This window comes from Dendrobates tinctorius, unplaced genomic scaffold (assembly GCF_039654945.1).
Source record: "Dendrobates tinctorius isolate UK_male_01 unplaced genomic scaffold, ASM3965494v1 ptg000250l, whole genome shotgun sequence".
In the NCBI taxonomy this organism is placed as follows: Eukaryota; Metazoa; Chordata; class Amphibia; order Anura; family Dendrobatidae; genus Dendrobates; species Dendrobates tinctorius.
The window spans coordinates 22,820,617-22,846,706 of NW_027361917.1; the positions used below are offsets into that span (position 1 = coordinate 22,820,617).

At 49.4% G+C, this 26,090-nt stretch overlaps 61 non-coding genes across 61 annotated transcripts; all 61 read left to right on the forward strand.

The window, feature by feature from the left end:
* Positions 1-207: 207 nt before the first annotated feature.
* On the forward strand, positions 208-323 carry LOC141064849 (U5 spliceosomal RNA). The gene has a single exon (XR_012226018.1). It is a non-coding gene; the product is annotated as a U5 spliceosomal RNA (small nuclear RNA).
* A 313-nt stretch (positions 324-636) lies between these two features.
* LOC141064039 (U5 spliceosomal RNA) lies at positions 637-752 on the forward strand. Its single transcript, XR_012225290.1, has one exon. It is a non-coding gene; the product is annotated as a U5 spliceosomal RNA (small nuclear RNA).
* Positions 753-1,066: 314 nt separating this feature from the next.
* Positions 1,067-1,182, forward strand: LOC141065140 (U5 spliceosomal RNA). The gene has a single exon (XR_012226282.1). It is a non-coding gene; the product is annotated as a U5 spliceosomal RNA (small nuclear RNA).
* A 314-nt stretch (positions 1,183-1,496) lies between these two features.
* On the forward strand, positions 1,497-1,612 carry LOC141064014 (U5 spliceosomal RNA). Its single transcript, XR_012225268.1, has one exon. It is a non-coding gene; the product is annotated as a U5 spliceosomal RNA (small nuclear RNA).
* A 307-nt stretch (positions 1,613-1,919) lies between these two features.
* LOC141063842 (U5 spliceosomal RNA) lies at positions 1,920-2,035 on the forward strand. The gene has a single exon (XR_012225113.1). It is a non-coding gene; the product is annotated as a U5 spliceosomal RNA (small nuclear RNA).
* Positions 2,036-2,349: 314 nt separating this feature from the next.
* LOC141063854 (U5 spliceosomal RNA) lies at positions 2,350-2,465 on the forward strand. Its single transcript, XR_012225124.1, has one exon. It is a non-coding gene; the product is annotated as a U5 spliceosomal RNA (small nuclear RNA).
* Positions 2,466-2,779: 314 nt separating this feature from the next.
* Positions 2,780-2,895, forward strand: LOC141065141 (U5 spliceosomal RNA). Its single transcript, XR_012226283.1, has one exon. It is a non-coding gene; the product is annotated as a U5 spliceosomal RNA (small nuclear RNA).
* A 314-nt stretch (positions 2,896-3,209) lies between these two features.
* Positions 3,210-3,325, forward strand: LOC141064551 (U5 spliceosomal RNA). The gene has a single exon (XR_012225752.1). It is a non-coding gene; the product is annotated as a U5 spliceosomal RNA (small nuclear RNA).
* A 314-nt stretch (positions 3,326-3,639) lies between these two features.
* On the forward strand, positions 3,640-3,755 carry LOC141065111 (U5 spliceosomal RNA). The gene has a single exon (XR_012226256.1). It is a non-coding gene; the product is annotated as a U5 spliceosomal RNA (small nuclear RNA).
* A 314-nt stretch (positions 3,756-4,069) lies between these two features.
* Positions 4,070-4,185, forward strand: LOC141063814 (U5 spliceosomal RNA). The gene has a single exon (XR_012225088.1). It is a non-coding gene; the product is annotated as a U5 spliceosomal RNA (small nuclear RNA).
* A 314-nt stretch (positions 4,186-4,499) lies between these two features.
* On the forward strand, positions 4,500-4,615 carry LOC141064874 (U5 spliceosomal RNA). Its single transcript, XR_012226041.1, has one exon. It is a non-coding gene; the product is annotated as a U5 spliceosomal RNA (small nuclear RNA).
* Positions 4,616-4,929: 314 nt separating this feature from the next.
* LOC141063968 (U5 spliceosomal RNA) lies at positions 4,930-5,045 on the forward strand. The gene has a single exon (XR_012225226.1). It is a non-coding gene; the product is annotated as a U5 spliceosomal RNA (small nuclear RNA).
* A 315-nt stretch (positions 5,046-5,360) lies between these two features.
* On the forward strand, positions 5,361-5,476 carry LOC141064896 (U5 spliceosomal RNA). The gene has a single exon (XR_012226061.1). It is a non-coding gene; the product is annotated as a U5 spliceosomal RNA (small nuclear RNA).
* A 314-nt stretch (positions 5,477-5,790) lies between these two features.
* Positions 5,791-5,906, forward strand: LOC141063994 (U5 spliceosomal RNA). Its single transcript, XR_012225249.1, has one exon. It is a non-coding gene; the product is annotated as a U5 spliceosomal RNA (small nuclear RNA).
* Positions 5,907-6,213: 307 nt separating this feature from the next.
* Positions 6,214-6,329, forward strand: LOC141064617 (U5 spliceosomal RNA). The gene has a single exon (XR_012225811.1). It is a non-coding gene; the product is annotated as a U5 spliceosomal RNA (small nuclear RNA).
* A 314-nt stretch (positions 6,330-6,643) lies between these two features.
* LOC141064284 (U5 spliceosomal RNA) lies at positions 6,644-6,759 on the forward strand. Its single transcript, XR_012225510.1, has one exon. It is a non-coding gene; the product is annotated as a U5 spliceosomal RNA (small nuclear RNA).
* A 312-nt stretch (positions 6,760-7,071) lies between these two features.
* On the forward strand, positions 7,072-7,187 carry LOC141065249 (U5 spliceosomal RNA). The gene has a single exon (XR_012226382.1). It is a non-coding gene; the product is annotated as a U5 spliceosomal RNA (small nuclear RNA).
* A 314-nt stretch (positions 7,188-7,501) lies between these two features.
* On the forward strand, positions 7,502-7,617 carry LOC141064485 (U5 spliceosomal RNA). The gene has a single exon (XR_012225692.1). It is a non-coding gene; the product is annotated as a U5 spliceosomal RNA (small nuclear RNA).
* A 314-nt stretch (positions 7,618-7,931) lies between these two features.
* Positions 7,932-8,047, forward strand: LOC141064373 (U5 spliceosomal RNA). The gene has a single exon (XR_012225590.1). It is a non-coding gene; the product is annotated as a U5 spliceosomal RNA (small nuclear RNA).
* Positions 8,048-8,361: 314 nt separating this feature from the next.
* LOC141064022 (U5 spliceosomal RNA) lies at positions 8,362-8,477 on the forward strand. The gene has a single exon (XR_012225275.1). It is a non-coding gene; the product is annotated as a U5 spliceosomal RNA (small nuclear RNA).
* Positions 8,478-8,790: 313 nt separating this feature from the next.
* LOC141063751 (U5 spliceosomal RNA) lies at positions 8,791-8,906 on the forward strand. The gene has a single exon (XR_012225031.1). It is a non-coding gene; the product is annotated as a U5 spliceosomal RNA (small nuclear RNA).
* A 307-nt stretch (positions 8,907-9,213) lies between these two features.
* Positions 9,214-9,329, forward strand: LOC141065142 (U5 spliceosomal RNA). The gene has a single exon (XR_012226284.1). It is a non-coding gene; the product is annotated as a U5 spliceosomal RNA (small nuclear RNA).
* Positions 9,330-9,643: 314 nt separating this feature from the next.
* On the forward strand, positions 9,644-9,759 carry LOC141064627 (U5 spliceosomal RNA). The gene has a single exon (XR_012225820.1). It is a non-coding gene; the product is annotated as a U5 spliceosomal RNA (small nuclear RNA).
* A 303-nt stretch (positions 9,760-10,062) lies between these two features.
* Positions 10,063-10,178, forward strand: LOC141064019 (U5 spliceosomal RNA). Its single transcript, XR_012225272.1, has one exon. It is a non-coding gene; the product is annotated as a U5 spliceosomal RNA (small nuclear RNA).
* A 307-nt stretch (positions 10,179-10,485) lies between these two features.
* Positions 10,486-10,601, forward strand: LOC141063906 (U5 spliceosomal RNA). Its single transcript, XR_012225170.1, has one exon. It is a non-coding gene; the product is annotated as a U5 spliceosomal RNA (small nuclear RNA).
* Positions 10,602-10,915: 314 nt separating this feature from the next.
* LOC141064232 (U5 spliceosomal RNA) lies at positions 10,916-11,031 on the forward strand. Its single transcript, XR_012225463.1, has one exon. It is a non-coding gene; the product is annotated as a U5 spliceosomal RNA (small nuclear RNA).
* Positions 11,032-11,345: 314 nt separating this feature from the next.
* Positions 11,346-11,461, forward strand: LOC141065216 (U5 spliceosomal RNA). The gene has a single exon (XR_012226352.1). It is a non-coding gene; the product is annotated as a U5 spliceosomal RNA (small nuclear RNA).
* A 314-nt stretch (positions 11,462-11,775) lies between these two features.
* On the forward strand, positions 11,776-11,891 carry LOC141064985 (U5 spliceosomal RNA). Its single transcript, XR_012226140.1, has one exon. It is a non-coding gene; the product is annotated as a U5 spliceosomal RNA (small nuclear RNA).
* Positions 11,892-12,204: 313 nt separating this feature from the next.
* On the forward strand, positions 12,205-12,320 carry LOC141063848 (U5 spliceosomal RNA). Its single transcript, XR_012225119.1, has one exon. It is a non-coding gene; the product is annotated as a U5 spliceosomal RNA (small nuclear RNA).
* A 307-nt stretch (positions 12,321-12,627) lies between these two features.
* Positions 12,628-12,743, forward strand: LOC141064682 (U5 spliceosomal RNA). The gene has a single exon (XR_012225870.1). It is a non-coding gene; the product is annotated as a U5 spliceosomal RNA (small nuclear RNA).
* Positions 12,744-13,057: 314 nt separating this feature from the next.
* On the forward strand, positions 13,058-13,173 carry LOC141064479 (U5 spliceosomal RNA). Its single transcript, XR_012225687.1, has one exon. It is a non-coding gene; the product is annotated as a U5 spliceosomal RNA (small nuclear RNA).
* A 314-nt stretch (positions 13,174-13,487) lies between these two features.
* On the forward strand, positions 13,488-13,603 carry LOC141064664 (U5 spliceosomal RNA). The gene has a single exon (XR_012225854.1). It is a non-coding gene; the product is annotated as a U5 spliceosomal RNA (small nuclear RNA).
* A 314-nt stretch (positions 13,604-13,917) lies between these two features.
* On the forward strand, positions 13,918-14,033 carry LOC141064457 (U5 spliceosomal RNA). The gene has a single exon (XR_012225667.1). It is a non-coding gene; the product is annotated as a U5 spliceosomal RNA (small nuclear RNA).
* A 314-nt stretch (positions 14,034-14,347) lies between these two features.
* LOC141064055 (U5 spliceosomal RNA) lies at positions 14,348-14,463 on the forward strand. Its single transcript, XR_012225302.1, has one exon. It is a non-coding gene; the product is annotated as a U5 spliceosomal RNA (small nuclear RNA).
* A 314-nt stretch (positions 14,464-14,777) lies between these two features.
* Positions 14,778-14,893, forward strand: LOC141065251 (U5 spliceosomal RNA). Its single transcript, XR_012226384.1, has one exon. It is a non-coding gene; the product is annotated as a U5 spliceosomal RNA (small nuclear RNA).
* Positions 14,894-15,207: 314 nt separating this feature from the next.
* On the forward strand, positions 15,208-15,323 carry LOC141064872 (U5 spliceosomal RNA). Its single transcript, XR_012226039.1, has one exon. It is a non-coding gene; the product is annotated as a U5 spliceosomal RNA (small nuclear RNA).
* A 314-nt stretch (positions 15,324-15,637) lies between these two features.
* LOC141064592 (U5 spliceosomal RNA) lies at positions 15,638-15,753 on the forward strand. Its single transcript, XR_012225789.1, has one exon. It is a non-coding gene; the product is annotated as a U5 spliceosomal RNA (small nuclear RNA).
* Positions 15,754-16,067: 314 nt separating this feature from the next.
* Positions 16,068-16,183, forward strand: LOC141063886 (U5 spliceosomal RNA). Its single transcript, XR_012225152.1, has one exon. It is a non-coding gene; the product is annotated as a U5 spliceosomal RNA (small nuclear RNA).
* Positions 16,184-16,497: 314 nt separating this feature from the next.
* Positions 16,498-16,613, forward strand: LOC141065117 (U5 spliceosomal RNA). Its single transcript, XR_012226261.1, has one exon. It is a non-coding gene; the product is annotated as a U5 spliceosomal RNA (small nuclear RNA).
* Positions 16,614-16,927: 314 nt separating this feature from the next.
* On the forward strand, positions 16,928-17,043 carry LOC141064850 (U5 spliceosomal RNA). Its single transcript, XR_012226019.1, has one exon. It is a non-coding gene; the product is annotated as a U5 spliceosomal RNA (small nuclear RNA).
* A 314-nt stretch (positions 17,044-17,357) lies between these two features.
* On the forward strand, positions 17,358-17,473 carry LOC141064701 (U5 spliceosomal RNA). Its single transcript, XR_012225888.1, has one exon. It is a non-coding gene; the product is annotated as a U5 spliceosomal RNA (small nuclear RNA).
* A 306-nt stretch (positions 17,474-17,779) lies between these two features.
* LOC141063741 (U5 spliceosomal RNA) lies at positions 17,780-17,895 on the forward strand. The gene has a single exon (XR_012225022.1). It is a non-coding gene; the product is annotated as a U5 spliceosomal RNA (small nuclear RNA).
* Positions 17,896-18,209: 314 nt separating this feature from the next.
* LOC141063990 (U5 spliceosomal RNA) lies at positions 18,210-18,325 on the forward strand. The gene has a single exon (XR_012225246.1). It is a non-coding gene; the product is annotated as a U5 spliceosomal RNA (small nuclear RNA).
* A 314-nt stretch (positions 18,326-18,639) lies between these two features.
* LOC141064003 (U5 spliceosomal RNA) lies at positions 18,640-18,755 on the forward strand. Its single transcript, XR_012225258.1, has one exon. It is a non-coding gene; the product is annotated as a U5 spliceosomal RNA (small nuclear RNA).
* A 307-nt stretch (positions 18,756-19,062) lies between these two features.
* On the forward strand, positions 19,063-19,178 carry LOC141065163 (U5 spliceosomal RNA). The gene has a single exon (XR_012226305.1). It is a non-coding gene; the product is annotated as a U5 spliceosomal RNA (small nuclear RNA).
* Positions 19,179-19,492: 314 nt separating this feature from the next.
* LOC141064028 (U5 spliceosomal RNA) lies at positions 19,493-19,608 on the forward strand. The gene has a single exon (XR_012225280.1). It is a non-coding gene; the product is annotated as a U5 spliceosomal RNA (small nuclear RNA).
* A 314-nt stretch (positions 19,609-19,922) lies between these two features.
* LOC141063825 (U5 spliceosomal RNA) lies at positions 19,923-20,038 on the forward strand. The gene has a single exon (XR_012225098.1). It is a non-coding gene; the product is annotated as a U5 spliceosomal RNA (small nuclear RNA).
* Positions 20,039-20,352: 314 nt separating this feature from the next.
* On the forward strand, positions 20,353-20,468 carry LOC141064987 (U5 spliceosomal RNA). Its single transcript, XR_012226142.1, has one exon. It is a non-coding gene; the product is annotated as a U5 spliceosomal RNA (small nuclear RNA).
* A 313-nt stretch (positions 20,469-20,781) lies between these two features.
* On the forward strand, positions 20,782-20,897 carry LOC141065052 (U5 spliceosomal RNA). The gene has a single exon (XR_012226201.1). It is a non-coding gene; the product is annotated as a U5 spliceosomal RNA (small nuclear RNA).
* Positions 20,898-21,204: 307 nt separating this feature from the next.
* On the forward strand, positions 21,205-21,320 carry LOC141064641 (U5 spliceosomal RNA). Its single transcript, XR_012225833.1, has one exon. It is a non-coding gene; the product is annotated as a U5 spliceosomal RNA (small nuclear RNA).
* A 314-nt stretch (positions 21,321-21,634) lies between these two features.
* On the forward strand, positions 21,635-21,750 carry LOC141064062 (U5 spliceosomal RNA). Its single transcript, XR_012225308.1, has one exon. It is a non-coding gene; the product is annotated as a U5 spliceosomal RNA (small nuclear RNA).
* A 314-nt stretch (positions 21,751-22,064) lies between these two features.
* On the forward strand, positions 22,065-22,180 carry LOC141064012 (U5 spliceosomal RNA). Its single transcript, XR_012225266.1, has one exon. It is a non-coding gene; the product is annotated as a U5 spliceosomal RNA (small nuclear RNA).
* Positions 22,181-22,494: 314 nt separating this feature from the next.
* Positions 22,495-22,610, forward strand: LOC141064240 (U5 spliceosomal RNA). The gene has a single exon (XR_012225470.1). It is a non-coding gene; the product is annotated as a U5 spliceosomal RNA (small nuclear RNA).
* Positions 22,611-22,924: 314 nt separating this feature from the next.
* LOC141064834 (U5 spliceosomal RNA) lies at positions 22,925-23,040 on the forward strand. Its single transcript, XR_012226005.1, has one exon. It is a non-coding gene; the product is annotated as a U5 spliceosomal RNA (small nuclear RNA).
* Positions 23,041-23,353: 313 nt separating this feature from the next.
* Positions 23,354-23,469, forward strand: LOC141064060 (U5 spliceosomal RNA). The gene has a single exon (XR_012225307.1). It is a non-coding gene; the product is annotated as a U5 spliceosomal RNA (small nuclear RNA).
* A 314-nt stretch (positions 23,470-23,783) lies between these two features.
* Positions 23,784-23,899, forward strand: LOC141065069 (U5 spliceosomal RNA). The gene has a single exon (XR_012226216.1). It is a non-coding gene; the product is annotated as a U5 spliceosomal RNA (small nuclear RNA).
* A 314-nt stretch (positions 23,900-24,213) lies between these two features.
* Positions 24,214-24,329, forward strand: LOC141064710 (U5 spliceosomal RNA). The gene has a single exon (XR_012225896.1). It is a non-coding gene; the product is annotated as a U5 spliceosomal RNA (small nuclear RNA).
* Positions 24,330-24,643: 314 nt separating this feature from the next.
* Positions 24,644-24,759, forward strand: LOC141064251 (U5 spliceosomal RNA). The gene has a single exon (XR_012225480.1). It is a non-coding gene; the product is annotated as a U5 spliceosomal RNA (small nuclear RNA).
* Positions 24,760-25,072: 313 nt separating this feature from the next.
* On the forward strand, positions 25,073-25,188 carry LOC141063850 (U5 spliceosomal RNA). Its single transcript, XR_012225120.1, has one exon. It is a non-coding gene; the product is annotated as a U5 spliceosomal RNA (small nuclear RNA).
* A 314-nt stretch (positions 25,189-25,502) lies between these two features.
* Positions 25,503-25,619, forward strand: LOC141064716 (U5 spliceosomal RNA). Its single transcript, XR_012225901.1, has one exon. It is a non-coding gene; the product is annotated as a U5 spliceosomal RNA (small nuclear RNA).
* A 314-nt stretch (positions 25,620-25,933) lies between these two features.
* LOC141064887 (U5 spliceosomal RNA) lies at positions 25,934-26,049 on the forward strand. Its single transcript, XR_012226053.1, has one exon. It is a non-coding gene; the product is annotated as a U5 spliceosomal RNA (small nuclear RNA).
* Positions 26,050-26,090: the final 41 nt, after the last annotated feature.

A 26,090-nucleotide genomic window follows, 5' to 3' on the forward strand; every position in this document is an offset into this window, starting at 1 on the left:
AGTGGATGGCGTTCTTCCAGGCAGCGGGACAGGTGACAATCTGGCAGCAAGATGGAGCTGAACACGGAGCAGCCTGCGGAAAATGGGCTGTGTGTTGCCGTTTTTGTTTTTCCATAGCCAAACCACGCACCCACTTCTAGGTGGTCTCCCTGGGCCAAATGAGGGCTGTGCCCATGGTGTTAGGTCATGAGGAAGCACTTGCCCAGTATACTCTGGCTTCTCTTCAGAACGTAAAAATCTTTCGCCTTTTACTAAAGATTTCCGTGGAGAGAAGCAAAACTGAGTTTTGTGGCAATTTTTGCACTCTCCAGCTTGCTGGGGTTTCTTTAAATGGGTTCAACAACAGAATGAAGGAATGAGTGGGTGGGGTTTGGTGGGAGACTGTACTCTGGGGCTGATGGGAGATGCCTCTCATTTGAATATTGTAGCAGTGGATGGCCTTCTTCCAGGCAGCGGGACATGTGACTTTCTGGCAGCAGGATGGAGCTGAACACGGAGCAGCCTGCGGAAAATGGGCTGTGTGTTGCCGTTTTTGTTTTTCCATAGCCAAACCACGTACCCACTTCTAGGTGGTCTCCCTAGGCCAAATGAGAGCTGTGCCCATGGTGGTAGGTCAGGAGGAAGCCATTGCCCAGTATACTCTGGCTTCTCTTCAGAATGTAAAAATCTTTCGCCTTTTACTAAAGATTTCTGTGGAGAGAAGCAAAACTGAGTTTTGTGGCAATTTTTGCACGCGCCAGCTTGCTGGGGCTACCTTAAATGGGTTCAACAACAGAATGAAGGAATGAGTGGGTGGGGTTTTGGTGGGAGACTGTACTCTGGGGCTGCTGGGAAATGTCTCTCATTTGAATATTGTAGCAGTGGATGGCGTTCTTCCAGGCAGCGGGACAGGTGACAATCTGGCAGCAAGATGGAGCTGAACACGGAGCAGCCTGCGGAATATGGGCTGTGTGTTGCCGTTTTTGTTTTTCCATAGCGAAACCACGCACCCACTTCTAGGTGGTCTCCCTGGGCCAAATGAGGGCTGTGCCCATGGTGGTAGGTCAGGAGGAAGCCCTTGCCCAGTATACTCTGGCTTCTCTTCAGAACGTAAAAATCTTTCGCCTTTTACTAAAGATTTCCGTGGAGAGAAGCAAAACTGAATTTTGTGGCAATTTTTGCACGCTCCAGCTTGCTGGGGCTTCCTTAAATGGGTTCAACAACAGAATGAAGGAATGAGTGGGTGGGGTTTTGGTGGGAGACTGTACTCTGGGGCTGCTGGGAAATGTCTCTCATTTGAATATTGTAGCAGTGGATGGCCTTCTTCCAGGCAGCGGGACATGTGACTCTCTGGCAGCAAGATGGAGCTGAACATGGAGCAGCCTGCGGAAAATGGGCTGTGTGTTGCCGTTTTTGTTTTTCTATAGCCAAACCACGCACCCACTTCTAGGTGGTCTCCCTGGGCCAAATGAGGGCTGTGCCCATGGTGGTAGGTCAGTAGGAAGCCCTTGCCCAGTATACTCTGGCTTTTCTTCAGAACGTAAAAATCTTTCGCCTTTTACTAAAGATTTCTGTGGAGAGAAGCAAAACTGAGTTTTGTGGCAATTTTTGCACGCTCCAGCTTGCTGGCGCTATGGGTTCAACAACAGAATGAAGGAATGAGTGGGTGGGGTTTTGGTGGGAGACTGTACTCTGGGGCTTATGGGAAATGCCTCTCATTTGAATATTGTAGCAGTGGATGGCCTTCTTCCAGGCAGCGGGACATGTGACTCTCTGGCAGCAGGATGGAGCTGAACACGGAGCAGCCTGCGGAAAATGGGCTGTGTGTTGCCGTTTTTGTTTTTCCATAGCCAAACCACGCACCCACTTCTAGGTGGTCTCCCTGGGCCAAATGAGGGCTGTGCCCATGGTGGTAGGTCAGGAGGAAGCCCTTGCCCAGTATACTCTGGCTTCTCTTCAGAACGTAAAAATCTTTCGCCTTTTACTAAAGATTTCCGTGGAGAGAAGCAAAACTGAGTTTTGTGGCAATTTTTGCACGCTCCAGCTTGCTGGGGCTACCTTAAATGGGTTCAACAACAGAATGAAGGAATGAGTGGGTGGGGTTTTGGTGGGAGACTGTACTCTGGGGCTGCTGGGAGATGTCTCTCATTTGAATATTGTAGCAGTGGATGGCCTTCTTCCAGGCAGCGGGACATGTGACTTTCTGGCAGCAGGATGGAGCTGAACACGGAGCAGCCTGCGGAAAATGGGCTGTGTGTTGCCGTTTTTGTTTTTCCATAGCCAAACCACGTACCCACTTCTAGGTGGTCTCCCTAGGCCAAATGAGAGCTGTGCCCATGGTGGTAGGTCAGGAGGAAGCCCTTGCCCAGTATACTCTGGCTTCTCTTCAGAACGTAAAAATCTTTCGCCTTTTACTAAAGATTTCCGTGGAGAGAAGCAAAACTGAGTTTTGTGGCAATTTTTGCACGCTCCAGCTTGCTGGGGCTTCCTTAAATGGGTTCAACAACAGAATGAAGGAATGAGTGGGTGGGGTTTTGGTGGGAGACTGTACTCTGGGGCTGCTGGGAAATGTCTCTCATTTGAATATTGTAGCAGTGGATGGCGTTCTTCCAGACAGCGGGACAGGTGACAATCTGGCAGCAAGATGGAGCTGAACACAGAGCAGCCTGCGGAAAATGGGCTGTGTGTTGCCGTTTTTGTTTTTCCATAGCCAAACCACGCACCCACTTCTAGGTGGTCTCCCTGGGCCAAATGAGGGCTGTGCCCATGGTGGTAGGTCAGGAGGAAGCCCTTGCCCAGTATACTCTGGCTTCTCTTCAGAACGTAAAAATCTTTCGCCTTTTACTAAAGATTTCCGTGGAGAGAAGCAAAACTGAATTTTGTGGCAATTTTTGCACGCTCCAGCTTGCTGGGGCTTCCTTAAATGGGTTCAACAACAGAATGAAGGAATAAGTGGGTGGGGTTTTGGTGGGAGACTGTACTCTGGGGCTGCTGGGAAATGTCTCTCATTTGAATATTGTAGCAGTGGATGGCCTTCTTCCAGGCAGCGGGACATGTGACTCACTGGCAGCAAGATGGAGCTGAACATGGAGCAGCCAGCGGAAAATGGGCTGTGTGTTGCCGTTTTTGTTTTTCCATAGCCAAACAACGCACCCACTTCTAGGTGGTCTCCCTGGGCCAAATGAGGGCTGTGCCCATGGTGGTAGGTCAGGAGGAAACACTTGCCCAGTATACTCTGGCTTTTCATCAGAATGTAAAAATCTTTCGCCTTTTATTAAAGATTTCCGTGGAGAGAAGCAAAACTGAGTTTTGTGGCAATTTTTGCACGCTCCAGCTTGCTGGGACTTCCTTAAATGGGTTCAACAACAGAATGAAGGAATGAGTGGGTGGGGTTTTGGTGGGAGACTGTACTCTGGGGCTGCTGGGAAATGTCTCTCATTTGAATATTGTAGCAGTGGATGGCCTTCTTTCAGGCAACGGGACATGTGACTCTCTGGCAGCACGATGGAGCTGAACACGGAGCAGCCTGCGGAAAATGGGCTGTGTGTTGCCATTTTTGTTTTTCCATAGCCAAACCACGCACCCAATTCTAGGTGGTCTCCCTGGGCCAAATGAGGTCTGTGCCCATGGTGGTAGGTCAGGAGGAAGCCCTTGCCCAGTATACTCTGGCTTCTCTTCAGAACGTAAAAATCTTTCGCCTTTTACTAAAGATTTCCATGGAGAGAAGCAAACCTGAGTTTTGTGGCAATTTTTGCATGCTCCAGCTTGCTGGGGCTTCCTTAAATGGGTTCAACAACAGAATGAAGGAATGAGTGGGTGGGGTTTTGGTGGGAGACTGTCCTCTGTGGCTGCTGGGATCTGTCTCTCATTTGAATATTGTAGCAGTGGATGGCCTTCTTCTAGGCAGCGGGACATGTGACTCTCTGGCAGCACGATGGAGCTGAACACGGAGCAGCCTGTGGAAAATGGGCTGTGTGTTGCCATTTTTGTTTTTCCATAGCCAAACCACGCACCCACTTCTAGGTGGTCTCCCTGGGCCAAATGAGGGCTGTGCACATGGTGGTAGGTCAGGAGGAAGCCCTTGATCAGTATACTCTGGCTTTTCTTCAGAACGTAAAAATCTTTCGCTTTTTACTAAAGATTTCCGTGGAGAGAAGCAAAACTGAGTTTTGTGGCAATTTTTGCACGCTCCAGCTTGCTGGGGCTACCTTAAATGGGTTCAACAAAAGAATGAAGGAATGAGTGGGTGGGGTTTTGGTGGGAGACTGTACTCTGGGGCTGATGGGAGATGCCTCTCATTTGAATATTGTAGCAGTGGATGGCCTTCTTCCAGGCAGCGGGACATGTGACTTTCTGGCAGCAGGAGGGAGCTGAACACGGAGCAGCCTGCGGAAAATGGGCTGTGTGTTTCCGTTTTTGTTTTTCCATAGCCAAACCACGCACCCACTTCTAGGTGGTCTCCCTGGGCCAAATGAGGGCTGTGCCCATGGTGTTAGGTCAGGAGGAAGCACTTGCCCAGTATACTCTGGCTTCTTTTCATAACGTAAAAATCTTTCGCCTTTTACTAAAGATTTCCGTGGAGAGAAGCAAAACTGAGTTTTGTGGCAATTTTTGCACGCTCCAGCTTGCTGGGGTTTTCTTAAATGGGTTCAACAACAGAATGAAGGAATGAGTGGGTGGGGTTTTGGTGGGAGACTGTACTCTGGGGCTGCTGGGAAATGTCTCTCATTTGAATATTGTAGCAGTGGATGGCGTTCTTCCAGGCAGCGGGACAGGTGACGATCTGGCAGCAAGATGGAGCTGAACACGGAGCAGCCTGCGGAAAATGGGCTGTGTGTTGCCGTTTTTGTTTTTCCATAGCCAAACCACGCACCCACTTCTAGGTGGTCTCCCGGGGCCAAATGAGGGCTGTGCCCATGGTGGTAGGTCAGGAGGAAGCCCTTGCCCAGTATACTCTGGCTTCTCTTCAGAACATAAAAATCTTTCGTCTTTTACTAAAGGTTTCCGTGGAGAGAAGCAATACTGAGTTTTGTAGCAATTTTTGCACGCTCCAGCTTGCTGGGGCTTCCTTAAATGGGTTCAACAACAGAATGAAGGAATGAGTGGGTGGGGTTTTGGTGGGAGACTGTACTCTGGGGCTGCTGGGAAATGTCTCTCATTTGAATTTTTTTAGCAGTGGATGACCTTCTTCCAGGCAGCGGGACATGTGACTCTCTGGCAGCAGGATGGAGCTGAACACGGAGCAGCCTGCGGAAAATGGGCTGTGTGTTGCCGTTTTTGTTTTTCCATAGCCAAACCACTCACCCACTTCTAGGTGGTCTCCCTGGGCCAAATGAGGGCTGCGGCCATGGTGGTAGGTCAGGAGGAAGCCCTTGCGCAGTATACTCTGGCTTTTCTTCAGAACGTAAAAATCTTTCGCCTTTTACTAAAGATTTCCGTGGAGAGAAGCAAAACTGAGTTTTGTGGCAATTTTTGCACGCTCCAGCTTGCTGGGGCTTCCTTAAATGGGTTCAACAACAAAATGAAGGAATGAGTGGGTGCGGTTTTGGTGGGAGACTGTACTCTGGGGCTGCTGGGAAATGTATCTCATTTGAATAATGTAGCAGTGGATGGCCTTCTTCCAGGCAGCGGGACATGTGACTCTCTGGCAGCACGATGGAGCTGAACACGGAGCAGCCTGTGGAAAATGGGCTGTGTGTTGCCGTTTTTGTTTTTCCATAGCCAAACCACGCACCCACTTCTAGGTGGTCTCCCTGGGCCAAATGAGGGCTGTGCCCATGGTGGTAGGTCAGTAGGAAGCCCTTGCCCAGTATACTCTGGCTTTTCTTCAGAACGTAAAAATCTTTCGCCTTTTACTAAAGATTTCTGTGGAGAGAAGCAAAACTGAGTTTTGTGGCAATTTTTGCACGCACCAGCTTGCTGGCGCTATGGGTTCAACAACAGAATGAAGGAATGAGTGGGTGGGGTTTTGGTGGGAGACTGTACTCTGGGGCTTATGGGAAATGCCTCTCATTTGAATATTATAGCAGTGGATGGCCTTCTTCCAGGCAGCGGGACATGTGACTCTCTGGCAGCAGGATGGAGCTGAACACGGAGCAGCCTGCGGAAAATGGGCTGTGTGTTGCCGTTTTTGTTTTTCCATAGTCAAACCATGCATCCACTTCTAGGTGGTCTCCCTGGGCCAAATGAGGGCTGTGCCCATGGTGGTAGGTCAGGAGGAAGCCCTTGCCCAGTATACTCTGGCTTCTCTTCAGAACGTAAAAATCTTTCGCCTTTTACTAAAGATTTCCGTGGAGAGAAGCAAAACTGAGTTTTGTGGCAATTTTTGCACGCTCCAGCTTGTTGGGACTTCCTTAAATGGGTTCAACAACAGAATGAAGGAATGAGTGGGTGGGGTTTTGGTGGGAGACTGTACTCTGGGGCTGCTGGGAAATGTCTCTCATTTGAATATTGTAGCAGTGGATGGCCTTCTTTCAGGCAACGGGACATGTGACTCTCTGGCAGCACGATGGAGCTGAACACGGAGCAGCCTGCAGAAAATGGGCTGTGTGTTGCCATTTTTGTTTTTCCATAGCCAAACCACGCACCCACTTCTAGGTGGTCTCCCTGGGCCAAATGAGGGCTGTGCCCATGGTGGTAGGTCAGGAGGAAGCCCTTGCCCAGTATACTCTGGCTTCTCTTCAGAACGTAAAAATCTTTCGCCTTTTACTAAAGATTTCCGTGGAGAGAAGCAAACCTGAGTTTTGTGGCAATTTTTGCATGCTCCAGCTTGCTGGGGCTTCCTTAAATGGGTTCAACAACAGAATGAAGGAATGAGTGGGTGGGGTTTTGGTGGGAGACTGTCCTCTGGGGCTGCTGGGATCTGTCTCTCATTTGAATATTGTAGCAGTGGATGGCCTTCTTCTAGGCAGCGGGACATGTGACTCTCTGGCAGCACAATGGAGCTGAACACGGAGCAGCCTGAGGAAAATGGGCTGTGTTGCTGTTTTTGTTTTTCCATAGCCAAACCACGCACCCACTTCTAGGTGGTCTCCCTGGGCCAAATGCGGGCTGTGCCCATGGTGGTAGGTCAGGAGCAAGCCCTTGCCCAGTATCCTCTGGCTTCTTTTCAGAACGTAAAAATCTTTCGCCTTTTACTAAAGATTTCCGTGGAGAGAAGCAAAACTGAGTTTTGTGGCAATTTTTGCATGCTCCAGCTTGCTGGGGCTTCCTTAAATGGGTTCAACAACAGAATGAAAGAATTAGTGGGTGGGGTTTTGGTGGGAGCCTGTACTCTGGGGCTGATGGGAAATGCTTCTCATTTGAATATTGTAGCAGTGGATGGCCTTCTTCCAGGCAGCGGGACATGTGACTCTCTGACAGCAGGATGGAGCTTAACACAGAGCAGACTGCGGAAAATGGGCTGTGTGTTGCCGTTTTTGTTTTTCCATAGCCAAACCACGTACCCACTTCTAGGTGGTCTCCCTGGGCCAAATGAGGGCTGCGGCTATGGTGGTAGGTCAGGAGGAAGCCCTTGCGCCGTATACTCTGGCTTTTCTACAGAACTTAAAAATCTTTTGCCTTTTACTAAAGATTTCTGTGGCGAGAAGCAAAACTGAGTTTTGTGCCAATTTTTGCATGCTCCAGCTTGCTGGGGCTTCCTTAAATGTGTTTAACAACAGAATGAAGGAATGAGTGGGAGGGGTTTTGGTGGGAGACTGTACTCTGGGGCTGCTGGGAAATGTTTCTCATTTGAATATAGTAGCCGTGGATGGCCTTTTTTCAGTCAGCGGGACATGTGACTCTCTGGCAGCACGATGGAGCTGAACACGGAGCAGCCTGTGGAAAACGGGCTGTGTGTTGCCATTTTTGTTTTTCCATAGCCAAACCACGCACCCACTTCTAGGTGGTCTCCCTGGGCCAAATGAGGGCTGTGCACATGGTGGTAGGTCAGGAGGAAGCCCTTGACCAGTATACTCTGGCTTTTCTTCAGAACGTAAAAATCTTTCGCTTTTTACTAAAGATTTCTGTGGAGAGAAGCAAAACTGAGTTTTGTGGCAATTTTTACACGCTCCAGCTTGCTGGGGCTACCTTAAATGGGTTCAACAACAGAATGAAGGAATGAGTGGGTGGGGTTTTGGTGGGAGACTGTACTCTGGGGCTGATGGGAGATGCCTCTCATTTGAATATTGTAGCAGTGGATGGCCTTCTTCCAGGCAGCGGGACATGTGACTTTCTGGCAGCAGGATGGAGCTGAACACGGAGTAGCCTGCGGAAAATGGGCTGTGTGTTGCCGTTTTTGTTTTTCCATAGCCAAACCACGCACCCTCTTCTAGGTGGTCTCCCTGGGCCAAATGAGGGCTGTGCCCATGGTGGTAGGTCAGGAGGAAGCCCTTGCCCAGTATACTCTAGCTTCTCTTCAGAACATAAAAATCTTTCGCCTTTTACTAAAGATTTCCGTGGAGAGAAACAAAACTGAGTTTTGTGGCAATTTTTGCACGCTCCAGCTTGCTGGGGCTTCCTTAAATGGGTTCAACAACAGAATGAAGGAATGAGTGGGTGGATTTTGGTGGGAAACTGTACTATGGGGCTGCTGGGAAATGTCTTTCATTTGAATATTGTAGCAGTGGATGGCCTTCTTCCAGGCAGCGGGACAGGTGACTCTCTGGCAGCAGGATGGAGCTGAACACAGAGCAGCCTGCGGAAAATGGGCTGTGTGTTGCCGTTTTTGTTTTTCCATAGCCAAACCACGTACCCACTTCTAGGTGGTCTCCCTGGGCCAAATGAGGGCTGTGCCCATGGTGGTAGGTCAGTAGGAAGCCCTTGCCCAGTATACTCTGGCTTTTCTTCAGAACGTAAAAATCTTTCGCCTTTTACTAAAGATTTCCGTGGAGAGAAGCAAAACTGAGTTTTGTGGCATTTTTTGCATGCTCCAGCTTGCTGGCGCTATGGGTTCAACAACAGAATGAAGGAATGAGTGGGTGGGGTTTTGGTGGGAGACTGTACTCTGGGGCTGCTGGGAAATGTCTCTCATTTGAATATTGTAGCAGTGGATGGCGTTCTTCCAGGCAGCGGGACAGGTGACAATCTGGCAGCAAGATGGAGCTGAACACGGAGCAGCCTGCGGAAAATGGGCTGTGTGTTGCCGTTTTTGTTTTTCCATAGCCAAACCACGCACCCACTTCTAGGTGGTCTCCCTGGGCCAAATGAGGGCTGTGCCCATGGTGGTAGGTCAGGAGGAAGCCCTTGCCCAGTATACTCTGGCTTCTCTTCAGAACGTAAAAATCTTTCGCCTTTTACTAAAGATTTCCGTGGAGAGAAGCAAAACTGAATTTTGTGGCAATTTTTGCACGCTCCAGCTTGCTGGGGCTTCCTTAAATGGGTTCAACAACAGAATGAAGGAATGAGTGGGTGGGGTTTTGGTGGGAGACTGTACTCTGGGGCTGCTGGGAAATGTCTCTCATTTGAATATTGTAGCAGTGGATGGACTTCTTCCAGGCAGCGGGACATGTGACTCTCTGGCAGCAAGATGGAGCTGAACATGGAGCAGCCTGCGGAAAATGGGCTGTGTGTTGCCGTTTTTGTTTTTCTATAGCCAAACCACGCACCCACTTCTAGGTGGTCTCCCTGGGCCAAATGAGGGCTGTGCCCATGGTGGTAGGTCAGGAGGAAGCCCTTGCCCAGTATACTCTGGCTTCTCTTCAGAATGTAAAAATCTTTCGCCTTTTATTAAAGATTTCTGTGGAAAGAAGCAAAACTGAGTTTTGTGGCAATTTTTGCACGCTCCAGCTTGCTGGGACTTCCTTAAATGGGTTCAACAACAGAATGAAGGAATGAGTGGGTGGGAGACTGTACTCTGGGGCTGCTGGGAAATGTCTCTCATTTGAATATTGTAGCTCTGGATGGCCTTTTTCCAGGCAGCGGGACATGTGACTCTCTGGCAGCACGATGGAGCTGAACACGGAGCAGCCTGTGGAAAATGGGCTGTGTGTTGCCATTTTTGTTTTTCCATAGCCAAACCATGCACCCACTTCTAGGTGGTCTCCCTGGGCCAAATGAGGGCTGTGCACATGGTGGTAGGTCAGTAGGAAGCCCTTGCCCAGTATACTCTGGCTTTTCTTCAGAACGTAAAAATCTTTCGTCTTTTACTAAAGATTTCCGTGGAGAGAAGCAAAACTGAGTTTTGTGGCAATTTTTGCACGCTCCAGCTTGCTGGCGCTATGGGTTCAACAACAGAATGAAGGAATGAGTGGGTGGGGTTTTTGTGGGAGACTGTACTCTGGGGCTGCTGGCAAATGTCTCTCATTTGAATATTGTAGCAGTGGATGGCGTTCTTCCAGGCAGCGGGACAGGTGACAATCTGGCAGCAAGATGGAGCTGAACACGGAGCAGCCTGCGGAAAATGGGCTGTGTGTTGCCGTTTTTGTTTTTCCATAGCCAAACCACGCACCCACTTCTAGGTGGTCTCCCTGGGCCAAATGAGGGCTGTGCCCATGGTGGTAGGTCAGGAGGAAGCCCTTGCCCAGTATACTCTGGTTTCTCTTCAGAACGTAAAAATCTTTCGCCTTTTACTAAAGATTTCTGTGGAGAGAAGCAAAACTGAGTTTTGTGGCAATTTTTGCACGCTCCAGATTGCTGGGACTTCCTTAAATGGGTTCAACAACAAAATGAAGGAATGAGTGGGTGGGGTTTTGGTGGGAGACTGTACTCTGGGGCTGCTGGGAAATGTCTCTCATTTGAAAATTGTAGCTCTGGATGGCCTTTTTCCAGGCAGCGGGACATGTGACTCTCTGGCAGCACGATGGAGCTGAACACGGAGCAGCCTGTGGAAAATGGGCTGTGTGTTGCCATTTTTGTTTTTCCATAGCCAAACCACGCACCCACTTCTAGGTGGTCTCCCTGGGCCAAATGAGGGCTGTGCACATGGTGGTAGGTCAGGAGGAAGCCCTTGACCAGTATACTCTGGCTTTTCTTCAGAACGTAAAAATCTTTCGCTTTTTACTAAAGATTTCCGTGGAGAGAAGCAAAACTGAGTTTTGTGGCAATTTTTGCACGCTCCAGCTTGCTGCGGCTACCTTAAATGGGTTCAACAACAGAATGAAGGAATGAGTGGGTGGGGTTTTGGTGGGAGACTGTACTCTGGGGCTGATGGGAGATGCCTCTCATTTGAATATTGTAGCAGTGGATGGCCTTCTTCCAGGCAGCGGGACATGTGACTTTCTGGCAGCAGGAGGGAGCTGAACACAGAGCAACATGCGGAAAATGGGCTGTGTGTTTCCGTTTTTGTTTTTCCATAGCCAAACCACGCACCCACTTCTAGGTGGTCTCCCTGGGCCAAATGAGGGCTGTGCCCATGGTGTTAGGTCAGGAGGAAGCACTTGCCCAGTATACTCTGGCTTCTTTTCAGAACGTAAAAATCTTTCGCCTTTTACTAAAGATTTCCGTGGAGAGAAGCAAAGCTGAGTTTTGTGGCAATTTTTGCACGCTCCAGCTTGCTGGGGTTTCCTTAAATGGGTTCAACAACAGAATGAAGGAACGAGTGGGTGGGGTTTTGGTGGGAGACTGTACTCTGGGGCTGCTGGGAAATGTCTCTCATTTGAATATTGTAGCAGTGGATGGCGTTCTTCCAGGCAGCGGGACAGGTGACTTTCTGGCAGCAAGATGGAGCTGAACACGGAGCAGCCTGCGGAAAATGGGCTGTGTGTTGCCGTTTTTGTTTTTCCATAGCCAAACCACGCACCCTCTTCTAGGTGGTCTCCCTGGGCCAAATGAGGGCTGTGCCCATGGTGGTAGGTCAGGAGGAAACCCTTGCCCAATATACTCTGGCTTCTCTTCAGAACGTAAAAATCTTTCGCCTTTTACTAAAGATTTCCGTGGAGAGAAACAAAACTGAGTTTTGTGGCAATTTTTGCACGCTCCAGCTTGCTGGGGCTTCCTTAAATGGGTTCAACAACAGAATGAAGGAATGAGTGGGTGGATTTTGGTGGGAAACTGTACTATGGGGCTGCTGGGAAATGTCTTTCATTTGAATATTGTAGCAGTGGATGGCCTTCTTCCAGGCAGCGGGACATGTGACTCTCTGGCAGCAGGATGGAGCTGAACACAGAGCAGCCTGCGGAAAATGGGCTGTGTGTTGCCGTTTTTGTTTTTCCATAGCCAAACCACGCACCCACTTCTAGGTGGTCTCCCTGGGCCAAATGAGGGCTGTGCCCATGGTGGTAGGTCAGTAGGAAGCCCTTGCCCAGTATACTCTGGCTTTTCTTCAGAATGTAAAAATCTTTCGCCTTTTACTAAAGATTTCCGTGGAGAGAAGCAAAACTGAGTTTTGTGGCAATTTTTGCACGCTCCAGCTTGCTGGCGCTATGGGTTGAACAACAGAATGAAGGAATGAGTGGGTGGGGTTTTGGTGGGAGACTGTACTCTGGGGCTGCTGGGAAATGTCTCTCATTTGAATATTGTAGCAGTGGATGGCGTTCTTCCAGGCAGCGGGACAGGTGACAATCTGGCAGCAAGATGGACCTGAACACGGAGCAGCCTGCGGAAAATGGGCTGTGTGTTGCCGTTTTTGTTTTTCCATAGCCAAACCACGCACCCACTTCTAGGTGGTCTCCCTGGGCCAAATGAGGGCTGTGCCCATGGTGGTAGGTCAGGAGGAAGCCCTTGCCCAGTGTACTCTGGCTTCTCTTCAGATCGTAAAAATCTTTCGCCTTTTGCTAAAGATTTTCGTGGAGAGAAGCAAAACTGAATTTTGTGGCAATGTTTGCACGCTCCAGCTTGCTGGGGCTTCCTTAAATGGGTTCAACAACAGAATGAAGGAATGAGTGGTTGGGGTTTTGGTGGGAGACTGTACTCTGGGGCTGCTGGGAAATGTCTCTCATTTGAATATTGTAGCAGTGGATGGCCTTCTTCCAGGCAACGGGACATGTGACTCTCTGGCAGCACGATGGAGCTGAACACGGAGCAGCCTGCGGAAAATGGGCTGTGTGTTGCCATTTTTGTTTTTCCATAGCCAAACCACACACCCACTTCTAGGTGGTCTCCCTGGGCCAAATGAGGGCTGTGCCCATGGTGGTAGGTCAGGAGGAAGCCCTTGCTCAGCATACTCTGGCTTCTCTTCAGAACGTAAAAATCTTTCGCCTTTTAATAAAAATTTCCGTGGAAAGAAGCAAACCTGAGTTTTGTGGAAATTTTTGCATGCTCCAGCTTGCTGGGGCTTCCTTAAATGGGTTGAACAACAGAATGAAGGAATGAGTGGGTGGGGTTTTGGTGGAAGACTGTACTCTGGGGCTGCTGGGATCTGTCTCTCATTTGAATATTGTAGCAGTGGATGGCCTTCTTCAAGGCAGCGGGACATGTGACTCTCTGGCAGCATGATGGAGCTAAACACGGAGCAGCCTGCGGAAAATGGGCTGTGTGTTGCCGTTTTTGTTTTTCCATAGCCAAACCACGCACCCACTTCTAGGTGGTCTCCCTGGGCCAAATGAGGGCTGTGCCCATGGTGGTAGGTCAGGAGGAAGCCCTTGCCCAGTATACTCTGGCTCCTCTTCAGAACGTAAAAATCTTTTGCCTTTTACTAAAGATTTCAATGGAGAGAGGCAAAACTGAATTTTGTGGCAATTTTTGCACGCTCCAGCTTGCTGGGGCTTCCTTAAATGGGTTCAACAACAGAATGAAGGAGTGAGTGGGTGGGGTTTTGGTGGGAGACTGTACTCTGGGGCTGCTGGGAAATGTCTCTCATTTGAATATTGTAGCAGTGGATGGCCTTCTTCCAGGCAGCGGGACATGTGACTCTCTGGCAGCAAGATAGAGCTGAACATGGAGCAGCCTGCGGAAAATGGGCTGTGTGTTGCCGTTTTTGTTTTTCCATAGCCAAACCACGCACCCACTTCTAGGTGGTCTCCCTGGGCCAACTGAGGGCTGTGCCCATGGTGGTAGGTCAGGAGGAAGCCCTTGCCCAGTATACTCTGGCTTCTCTTCAGATTGTAAAAATCTTTCACCTTTTATTAAAGATTTCCGTGGAGAGAAGCAAAACTGAGTTTTGTGGCAATTTTTGCACGCTCCAGCTTGCTGGGACTTCCTTAAATGGCTTCAACAACAGAATGAAGGAATGAATGGGTGGGGTTTTGGTGGGAGACTGTACTCTGGGGCTGCTGGGAAATGTCTCTCATTTGAATATTGTAGCTCTGGATGGCCTTCTTCCAGGCAGCGGGACATGTGACTCTCTGGCAGCACGATGGAGCTGAACACGGAGCAACCTGTGGAAAATGGGCTGTGTGTTGCCGTTTTTGTTTTTCCATAGCAAAACCACGCACCCACTTCTAGGTGGTCTCCCTGGGCCTAATGAGGGTTGCGGCCATGTTGGTTGGTCTGGAGGAAGCCTTTGCCCATTATACTCTGGCTTTTCTTCAGAACGTAAAAATTTTTTGCCTTTTACTAAAGATTTCGGTGGAGAGAAGCAAAACTGAGTTTTCTGGCAATTTTTGCACGCTCCAGCTTGCTGGGGCTTCCTTAAATGGGTTCAACAACAGAATGAAGGAATGAGTGGGTGGGGTTTTGGTGGGAGACTGTACTCTGGGGCTGATGGGAGATGCCTCTCATTTGAATATTGTAGCAGTGGATGGCCTTCTTCCAGGCAGCGGGACATGTGACTTTCTGGCAGCAGGATGGAGCTGAACACGGAGCAGCCTGCGGAAAATGGGCTGTGTGTTGCCGTTTTTTTTTTTCCATAGCCAAACCACGTACCCACTTCTAGGTGGTCTCCCTAGGCCAAATGAGAGCTGTGCCCATGGTGGTGGGTCAGGAGGAAGCCCTTGCCCAGTATACTCTGGCTTCTCTTCAGAACGTAAAAATCTTTCGACTTTTACTAAAGATTTCCGTGGAGAGAAGCAAACCTGAGTTTTGTGGCAATTTTTGCATGCTCCAGCTTGCTGGGGCTTCCTTAAATGGGTTCAACAACAGAATGAAGGAATGAGTGGGTGGGGTTTTGGTGGGAGACTGTACTCTGGGGCTGCTGGGAAATGTCTCTCATTTGAAATTTGTAGCAGTGGATGGCCTTCTTCCAGGCAGCGGGACATGTGACTCTCTGGCAGCAAGATGGAGCTGAACATGGAGCAGCCAGCGGAAAATGGGCTGTGTGTTGCCGTTTTAGTTTTTCCATAGCCAAACCACGTACCCACTTCTAGGTGGACTCCCTAGGCCAAATGAGAGATGTGCCCATGGTGGTAGGTCAGGAGGAAGCCTTTGCCCAGTATACTCTGGCTTCTCTTCAGAATGTAAAAATCTTTCGCCTTTTACTAAAGATTTCCGTGGAGAGAAGCAAAACTGAGTTTTGTGGCAATTTTTGCACGCTCCAGCTTGCTGGGGCTTCCTTAAATGGGTTCAACAACAGAATGAAGGAATGAGTGGGTGGGGTTTTGGTGGGAGACTGTACTCTGGGGCTGCTGGGAAATGTCTCTCATTTGAATATTGTAGCAGTGGATGGCCTTCTTCCAGGCAGCTGGACATGTGACTCTCTGGCAGCACGATGGAGCTGAACACGGAGCAGCCTGCGGAAAATGGGCTGTGTGTTGCCGTTTTTGTTTTTCCATAGCCAAACCATGCACCCACTTCTAGGTGGTCTCCCTGGGCCAAATGAGGGCTGTGCCCATGGTGGTAGGTCAGGAGGAAGCATTTTCCCAGTACACTCTGGTTTCTCTTCAGAACGTAAAAATCTTTCGCCTTTTACTAAAGATTTCCGTGGAGAGAAGCAAAACTGAGTTTTGTGACAATTTTTGCACGCTCCAGCTTGCTGGGGCTTCCTTAAATGGGTTCAACAACAGAATGAAGGAATAAGTGGGTGGGGTTTTGGTGGGAGACTGTATTCTGGGGCTGATGGGAAATGCCTCTCATTTGAATATTGTAGCAGTGGATGGCATTCTTCCAGGCAGCGGGACATGTGATTCTCTGGCAGCAGGATGGAGCTGAACACGGAGCAGCCTGCAGAAAATGGGCTGTGTGTTGCCGTTTTAGTTTTTCCATAGCCAAACCACGCACCCACTTCTAAGTGGTCTCCCTGGGCCAAATGAGGGCTGCGTCCATGGTGGTAGGTCAGGAGGAAGCTCTTGCCCAGTATACTCTGGCTTCTTTTTAGAACGTAAAAATCTTTCACCTTTTACTAAAGATTTCCGTGGAGAGAAGCAAAACTGAGTTTTGTGGCAATTTTTGAACGCTCCAGCTTGCTGGGGCTACCTTAACTGGGTTCAACAACAGAATGAAGGAATGAGTGGGTGGGGTTTTGGTGGGAGACTGTACTCTTGGGCTGATGGGAGATGCCTCTCATTTGAATATTGTAGCAGTGGATGGCCTTCTTCCAGGCAGCGGGACATGTGAGTTTCTGGCAGCAGGATGAAGCTGAACACGGAGCAGCCTGCGGAAAATGGGCTGTGTATTGCCATTTTTGTTTTTCCATAGCCAAACCACGCACCCACTTCTAGGTGGTCTCCCTGGGCCAAATGACGGCTGTGCCCATGGTGGTAGGTCAGGAGGGAACCCTTGCCCAGTATACTCTGGTTTCTCTTCAAAACGTAAAAATCTTTCGCCTTTTACTAAAGATTTCCGTGGAGAGAAGCAAAACTGAGCTTTGTGGCAATTTTTGCACGCTCCAGCTTGCTGGGGCTTCCTTAAATGGGTTCAACAACAGAATGAAGGAATGAGTGGGTGGGGTTTTGGTGGGAGACTGTACTCTGGGGCTGATGGGAGATGCCTCTCATTTCAATATTGTAGCAGTGGATGGCCTTCTTCCAGGCAGCGGGACATGTGACTTTCTGGCAGCAGGATGGAGCTGAACACAGAGCAGCCTGCGGAAAATGGGCTGTGTGTTGCCGTTTTTGTTTTTCCATAGCCAAACCACGCACCCACTTCTAGGTGGTCTCCCTGGGCCAAATGAGGGCTGTGCCCATGGTGTTAGGTCAGGAGGAAGCACTTGCCCAGTATACTCTGGCTTCTCTTCAGAACGTAAAAATCTTTCGCCTTTTACTAAAGATTTCCGTGGAGAGAAGCAAAACTGAGTTTTGTGGCAATTTTTGCACTCTCCAGCTTGCTGGGGTTTCCTTAAATGGGTTCAACAACAGAATGAAGGAATGAGTGGGTGGGGTTTTGGTGGGAGACTGTACTCTGGGGCTGATGGGAGATGCCTCTCATTTGAATATTGTAGCAGTGGATGGCCTTCTTCCAGGCAGCGGGACATGTGACTCTCTGGCAGCAAGATGGAGCTGAACATGGAGCAGCCTGCGGAAAATGGGCTGTGTGTTGCCGTTTTTGTTTTTCTATAGCAAAACCACGCACCCACTTCTAGGTGGTCTCCCTGGGCCAAATGAGGGCTGTGCCCATGGTGGTAGGTCAGGAGGAAGCCCTTGCCCAGTATACTCTGGATTCTCTTAAGAATGTAAAAATCTTTCGCCTTTTATTAAAGATTTCAGTGGAGAGAAGCAAAACTGAGTTTTGTGGCAATTTTTGCACGCTCCAGCTTCTTGGGGCTTCCTTAAATGGGATCAATGAAAGAATGAGTGGGTGGGGTTTTGGTGGGAGCCTGTACTCTGGGGCTGATGGGAAATGCTTCTCATTTGAATATTGTAGCAGTGGATGGCCTTCTTCCAGGCAGCGGGACATGTGACTCTCTGGCAGCAGGATGGAGCTTAACACAGAGCAGCCTGCGGAAAATGGGCTGTGTGTTGCCGTTTTTGTTTTTCCATAGCCAAACCACGCACCCACTTCTAGGTGGTCTCCCTGGGCCAAATGAGGGCTGCGGCCATGGTGGTAGGTCAGGAGGAAGCCCTTGCGCCGTATACTCTGGCTTTTCTACAGAACGTAAAAATCTTTTGCCTTTTACTAAAGATTTCCGTGGAGAGAAGCAAAACTGAGTTTTGTGCCAATTCTTGCACGCTCCAGCTTGCTGGGGCTTCCTTAAATGGGTTTAACAACAGAATGAAGGAATGAGTGGGTGGGGTTTTGGTGGGAGACTGTACTCTGGGGCTGCTGGGAAATGTTTCTCATTTGAATATAGTAGCCGTGGATGGCCTTTTTTCAGTCAGCGGGACACGTGACGCTCTGGCAGCAGGATGGAGCTGAACACGGAGCATCCTGCGGAAAATGGGCTGTGTGTTGCCGTTTTTGTTTTTAAATCGCCAAACCACGCACCCACTTCTAGGTGGTCTCCCTGGGCCAAATGAGGGCTGCGGCCATGGTGGTAGGTCAGGAGGAAGCCCTTGCGCAGTATACTCTGGCTTTTCTACAAAACGTAAAAATCTTTCGCCTTTTACTAAAGATTTCAGTGGAGAGAAGCAAAACTGAGTTTTTTGGCAATTTTTGCACGTTCCAGCTTGCTGGGGCTTCCTTAAATGGGTTCAACAACAGAATGAAGGAATGAGTGGGTGGGGTTTTGGTGGGAGACTGTACTCTTGGGCTGATGGGAAATGTATCTCATTTGAATATTGTAGCAGTGGATGGCTTTCTTCCAGGCAGCGGGACATGTGACTCTCTGGCAGCACGATGGAGCTGAACACGGAGCAGCCTGTGGAAAATGGGCTGTGTGTTGCCGTTTTTGTTTTTCCATAGCCAAACCACGCACCCACTTCTAGGTGGTCTCCCTGGGCCAAATGAGGGCTGTGCCCATGGTGGTAGGTCAGTAGGAAGCCCTTGCCCAGTGTACTCTGGCTTTTCTTCAGAACGTAAAAATCTTTCGCCTTTTACTAAAGATTTCCGTGGAGTGAAGCAAAACTGAGTTTTGTGGCAATTTTTGCACGCTCCAGCTTGCTGGCGCTATGGGTTCAACAACAGAATGAAGGAATGAGTGGGTGGGGTTTTGGTGGGAGACTGTACTCTGGGGCTTATGGGAAATGCCTCTCATTTGAATATTGTAGCAGTGGATGGCCTTCTTCCAGGCAGCTGGACATGTGACTCTCTGGCTGCAGGATGGAGCTGAACACGGAGCAGCATGCGGAAAATGGGCTGTGTGTTGCCGTTTTTGTTTTTCCATAGTCAAACCATGCACCCACTTCTAGGTGGTCTCCCTGGGCCAAATGAGGGCTGTGCCCATGGTGGTAGGTCAGGAGGAAGCCCTTACCCAGTATACTCTGGCTTCTCTTCAGAACGTAAAAATCTTTCGCCTTTTACTAAAGATTTCCGTGGAGAGAAGCAAAACTGAGTTTTGTGGCAATTTTTGCACGCCCCAGCTTGCTGTGGCATCCTTAAATGGGTTCAACAACAGAATGAAGGAATGAGTGGGTGGGGTTTTGGTGGGAGACTGTACGCTGGGTCTGCTGGGAAATGTCTCTCATTTGAATATTGTAGCAGTGGATGGCGTTCTTCCAGGCAGCGGGACAGGTGACTTTCTGGTAGCAAGATGGAGCTGAACACGGAGCAGCCTGCGGAAAATGGGCTGTGTGTTGCCGTTTTTGTTTTTCCATAGCCAAACCACGCACCCACTTCTAGGTGGTCTCCCTGGGCCAAATGAGGGCTGCGTCCATGGTGGTAGGTCTGGAGGAAGCCCTTGCCCAGTATACTCTGGCTTTTCTTCAGAACGTAAAAATCTTTTGCCTTTTACTAAAGATTTCCGTGGATAGAAGCAAAAGTGAGTTTTGTGGCAATTTTTGCACGCTCCATCTTGCTGTGGCTTCCTTTAATGGGTTCAACAACAGAATGAAGGAATGAGTGGGTGGGGTTTTGGTGGGAGACTGTACTCTGGGGCTGCTGGGAAATGTCTCTCATTTGAATATTGTAGCAGTGGATGGCCTTCTTCCAGGCAGAAGGACATGTGACTCTCTTGCAGCACGATGGAGCTGAACACGGAGCAGCCTGCGGAAAATAGGCTGTGTGTTGCCATTTTTGTTTTTCCATAGCCAAACCACGCACCCACTACTAGGTGGTCTCCCTGGGCCAAATGAGGGCTGTGCCCATGGTGTTAGGTCAGGAGGAAGCACTTGCCCAGTATACTCTGGCTTCTCTTCAGAACGTAAAAACCTTTCGCCTTTTACTAAAGATTTCCGTGGAGAGAAGCTAAACTGAGTTTTGTGGCAATTTTTGCACGCTCCAGCTTGCTGGGGTTTCCTTAAATGGGTTCAACAACAGAATGAAGGAATGAGTGGGTGGGGTTTTGGTGGGAGACTGTACTCTGGGGCTGCTGGGAAATGTCTCTCATTTGAAAATTGTAGCAGTGGATGGCGTTCTTCCAGGCAGCGGGACAGGTGAATTTCTGGCAGCAAGATGGAGCTGAACACGGAGCAGCCTGCGGAAAATGGGCTGTGTGTTGCCGTTTTTGTTTTTCCATAGCCAAACCACACACCCTCTTCTAGGTGGTCTCCCTGGGCCAAATGAGGGCTGTGCCCATGGTGGTAGGTCAGGAGGAAGCCCTTGCCCATTATACTCTGGCTTCTCTTCAGAACGTAAAAATCTTTCGCCTTTTACTAAAGATTTCCGTGGAGAGAAACAAAACTGAGTTTTGTGGCAATTTTTGCACGCTCCAGCTTGCTGGGGCTTCCTTAAATGGGTTCAACAACAGAATGAAGGAATGAGTGGGTGGATTTTGGTGGGAAACTGTACTATGGGGCTGCTGGGAAATGTCTTTCATTTGAATATTGTAGCAGTGGATGGCCTTCTTCCAGGCAGCGGGACATGTGACTCTCTGGCAGCAGGATGGAGCTGAACACAGAGCAGCCTGCGGAAAATGGGCTGTGTGTTGCCGTTTTTGTTTTTCCATAGCCAAACCACGCACCCACTTCTAGGTGGTCTCCCTGGGCCAAATGAGGGCTGTGCCCATGGTGGTAGGTCAGTAGGAAGCCCTTGCCCAGTATACTCTGGCTTTTCTTCAGAACGTAAAAATCTTTCGCCTTTTACTAAAGATTTCCGTGGAGAGAAGCAAAACTGAGTTTTGTGACAATTTTTGCACGCTCCAGCTTGCTGGCGCTATGGGTTCAACAACAGAATGAAGGAATGAGTGGGTGGGGTTTTGGTGGGAGACTGTACTCTGGGGCTGCTGGGAAATGTCTCTCATTTGAATATTGTAGCAGTGGATGGTCTTCTTCCAGGCAGCGGGACATGTGAGTTTCTGGCAGCAGGATGGAGCTGAACACGGAGCAGCCTGCGGAAAATGGGCTGTGTGTTGCCGTTTTTGTTTTTCCATAGCCAAACCACGCACCCACTTCTAGGTGGTGTCCCTGGGCCAAATGAGGGCTGTGCCCATGGTGGTAGGTCAGGAGGAAGCCCTTGCCCAGTATACTCTGGTTTCTCTTCAGAACGTAAAAATCTTTCGCCTTTTACTAAAGATTTCCGTGGAGAGAAACAAAACTGAGTTTTGTGGCAATTTTTTCACGCTCCAGCTTGCTGGGGCTTCCTTAAATGGGATCAACAACAGAATGAAGGAATGAGTGGGTGGAGTTTTGGTGGGAGACTGTACTCTGGGGCTCCTGGGAAATGTCTCTCATTTGAATATTGTAGCAGTGGATGGCCTTCTTCCAGGCAGCGGGACATGTGACTCTCTGGCAGCACGATGGAGCTGAACACGGAGCAGCCTGCGGAAAATGGGCTGTGTGTTGCCGTTTTTGTTTTTCCATAGCAAAACCACGCACCCACTTCTAGGTGGTCTCCCTGGGCCAAATGAGGGCTGTGCCCATGGTGGTAAGTCAGGAGGAAGCATTTGCCCAGTACACTCTGGCTTCTCTTCAGAACGTAAAAATCTTTCGCCTTTTACTAGAGTTTTCCGTGGAGAGAAGCAAAACTGAGTTTTGTGGCAATTTTTGCACGCTCCAGCTTGCTGGGGCTTCCTTAAATGGGTTCAACAACAGAATGAAGGAATGAGTGGGTGGGGTTTTGGTGGGAGACTGTATTCTAGGGCTGATGGGAAATGCCTCTCATTTGAATATTGTAGCAGTGGATGGCATTCTTCCAGGCAGCGGGACATGTGACTCTCTGGCAGCAGGATGGAGCTGAACATGGAGCACCCTGCGGAAAATGGGCTGTGTGTTGCCGTTTTTGTTTTTCCATAGCCAAACCAAGCACCCACTTCTAAGTGGTCTCCCTGGGCCAAAAGAGGGCTGCGTCCATGGTGGTAGGTCAGGAGGAAACCCTTGCCCAGTATACTCTGGCTTCTTTTCAGAACGTAAAAATCTTTCACCTTTTACTAAAGATTTCCGTGGAGAGAAGCAAAACTGAGTTTTGTGGCAATTTTTCCACGCTCCAGCTTGCTGGGGCTTCCTTAAATGGGTTCAACAACAGAATGAAGGAATGAGTGGGTGGGGTTTTGGTGGGAGACTGTATTCTGGGGCTGATGGGAGATGCCTCTCATTTGAATATTGTAGCAGTGGATGGCCTTCTTCCAGGCAGCGGGACATGTGAGTTTCTGGCAGCAGGATGAAGCTGAACACGGAGCAGCCTGCGGAAAATGGGCTGTGTGTTGCCGTTTTTGTTTTTCCATAGCCAAACCACGCACCCACTTCTAGGTGGTCTCCCTGGGCCCAATGAGGGCTGTGCCCATGGTGGTAGATCAGGAGGAAGCCCTTGCCAAGTATAGTCTGGCTCTTCTTCAGAACGTAAAAATCTTTCGCCTTTTACTAAAGATTTCCGTGGAGAGAAGCAAAACTGAGTTTTGTGGCAATTTTTGCACGCTCCAGCTTGCTGGGGCTTCCTTAAATGGGTTCAACAACAGAATGAAGGAATGAGTGGGTGGGGTTTTGGTGGGAGACTGTATTCTGGGGCTGATGGGAAATGCCTCTCATTTGAATATTGTAGCAGTGGAAGGCATTCTTCCAGGCAGCGGGACATGTGACTCTCTGTCAGCAGGATGGAGCTGAACACGGAGCAGCCTGCGGAAAATGGGCTGTGTGTTGCCGTTTTTGTTTTACCATAGCCAAACCATGCACCCACTTCTAGTTGGTCGCCCTGGGCCAAATGAGGGCTGTGCCCATGGTGGTATGTCAGGAGGAAGCCCTTGCCCAGTATACTCTGGCTTCTCTTCAGAACGTAAAAATCTTTCGCCTTTTACTAAAGATTTCCGTGGAGAGAAGCAAAACTGAGTTTTGTGGCAATTTTTGCACGCTCCAGCTTGCTGGGGTTTCCTTAAATGGGTTCAACAACAGAATGAAGGAATGAGTGGGTGGGGTTTTGGTGGGAGACTGTACTCTGGGGCTGCTGGGAAATGTCTCTCATTTGAATATTGTAGCAGTGGATGGCGTTCTTCCAGGCAGCGGGACAGGTGACTCTCTGGCAGCAAGATGGAGCTGAACACGGAGCAGCCTGCGGAAAATGGGCTGTGTGTTGCCGTTTTTGTTTTTCCATAGCCAAACCACGCACCTACTTCTAGGTGGTCTCCCTGGGCCAAATGAGGGCTGTGCCCATGGCGGTAGGTCAGGAGGAAGCCCATGCCAGTATTCTCTGGCTTCTCTTCAGAACGTAAAAATCTTTTGCCTTTTACTAAAGATTACCGTGGAGAGAAACAAAACTGAGTTTTGTGGCAATTTTTGCATGCTCCAGCTTGCTGGAGCTTCCTTAAATGGGTTCAACAACAGAATGAAGGAATGAGAGGGTGGGGTTTTGCTGGGAGACTGTACACTGGGGCTGCTGGGAAATGTCTCTCATTTGAATATTGTAGCAGTGGATGGCCTTCTTCCAGGCAGCGGGACAGGTGACTCTCTGGCAGCACGATGGAGCTGAACACGGAGCAGCCTGCGGAAAATGGGCTGTGTGTTGCCGTTTTTGTTTTTCCATAGCAAAACCACGCACCCACTTCTAGGTGGTCTCCCTGGGCCAAATGAGGGCTGTGCCCATGGTGGTAGGTCAGGAGGAAACATTTGCCCAGTACACTCTGGCTTCTCTTCAGAACGTAAAAATCTTTCGCCTTTTACTAAAGATTTCCGTGGAGAGAAGCAAAACTGAGATTTGTGGCAATTTTTGCACGCTCCAGCTTGCTGGGGCTTTCTAAAGTGGGTTCAACAACAGAATGAAGGAATGAGTGGGTGGGGTTTTGGTGGGAGACTGTATTCTGGGGCTGATGGGAAATGCCTCTCATTTCAATATTGTAGCAGTGGATGGCATTCTTCCAGGCAGCGGGACATGTGACTCTCTGGCAGCACGATGGAGCTGAACACGGAGCAGCCTGCGGAAAATGGGCTGTGTGTTGCCGTTTTTGTTTTTCCATAACCAAATCACGCACCCACTTCTAGGTGGTCTCCCTGGGACAAATGAGGGCTGCGGCCATGGTGGTAGGTCAGGAGGAAGCACTTGCGCAGTATACTCTGGTTTTTCTTCAGAACGTAAAATTCTTTCGCCTCTTACTAAAGATTTCCATGGAGAGAAGCAAAACTGAGTTTTGTGGCAATTTTTGCACGCTCCAGCTTGCTGGGGATTCCTTAAATGGGTTCAACAACAGAAGGAAGGAATGAGTGGGTGGGGTTTTGGTGGGAGACTGTACTCTGGGGCTGCTGGGAAATATCTCTCATTTGAATATTGTAGCAGTGGATGGCGTTCTTCCAGGCAGCGGGACAGGTGACAATCTGGCAGCAAGATGGAGCTGAACACGGAGCAGCCTGCGGAAAATGGGCTGTGTGTTGCTATTTTTGTTTTTCCATAGCCAAACCACGCACCCACTTCTAGGTGGTCTCCCTGGGCCAAATGAGGGCTGTGCCCATGGTGGTAGGTCAGGAGGAAGCCCTTGCCCAGTATACTCTGGCTTCTTTTCAGAACGTAAAAATCTTTCACCTTTTACTAAAGATTCCCGTGGAGAGAAGCAAAACTGAGTTTTGTGGCAATTTTTGCACGCTCCAGCTTGCTGGGGCTTCCTTAAATGGGTTCAACAACAGAATGAAGGAATGAGTGGGTGGGTTTTGGTGGGAGACTGTACTATGGGGCTGCTGGGAAATGTCTCTCATTTGAATATTGTAGCAGTGGATGGCCTTCTTCCAGGCAGCGGGACATGTGACTCTCTGGCAGCAGGATGGAGCTGAACACAGAGCAGCCTGCGGAAAATGGGCTGTGTGTTGCCGTTTTTGTTTTTCCATAGCCAAACCATGCACCCACTTATAGGTGGTCTCCCTGGGCCAAATGAGGGCTGTGCCCATGGTGGTAGGTCAGGAGGAAGCCCTTGCCCAGTATACTCTGGCTTCTTTTCAGAATGTAAAAATTTTTCGCCTTTTACTAAAGATTTCCGTGGATAGAAGCAAAACTGAGTTTTGTGGCAATTTTTGCACGCTCCAGCTTGCTGGGGCTACCTTAAATGGGTTCAACAACAGAATGAAGGAATGAGTGGGTGGGGTTTTGGTGGGAGACTGTAGTCTGGGGCTGATGGGAGATGCCGCTCATTTGAATATTGTAGCAGTGGATGGCCTTCTTCCAGGCAGCGGGACATGTGACTTTCTGGCAGCAGGATGGAGCTGAACACGGAGCAGCCTGCGGAAAATGGGCTGTGTGTTGCCGTTTTTGTTTTTCCATAGCCAAACCACGCACCCAATTCTAAGTGGTCTCCCTGGGCCAAATGAGGGCTGCGTCCATGGTGGTAGGTCTGGAGGAAGCCATTGCCCAGTATACTCTGGCTTTTTTTTCAGAATGTAAAAATCTTTTGCCTTTTATTAAAGATTTCCGTGGAGAGAAGCAAAACTGATTTTTGTGGCAATTTTTGCACGCTCCAGCTTGCTGGGGCTTCCTTAAATGGGTTCAACAACAGAATGAAGGAATGAGTGGGTGGGGTTTTGGTGGGAGACTGTACTCTGGGGCTGCTGGGAAATGTCTCTCATTTGAATATTGTAGCAGTGGATGGCCTTCTTCCAGGCAGCGGGACATGTGACTCTCTGGCAGCACGATGGAGCTGAACACGGAGCAGCCTGCGGAAAATGGGCTGTGTGTTGCCATTTTTGTTTTTCCATAGCCAAACCATGCACCCACTTCTAGGTGGTCTCCCTGGGCCAAATGAGGGCTGTGCCCATGGTGGCAGGTCAGGAGGAAGCCCTTGCCCAGTATACTCTGGCTTCTCTTCAGAACGTAAAAATCTTTCGCCTTTTACTAAAGATTTCCGTGGAGAGAAGCAAAACTGAGTTTTGTGACAATTTTTGCACGCTCCAGCTTGCTGGGGCTTCCTTAAATGGGTTCAACAACAAAATGAAGGAATGAGTGGG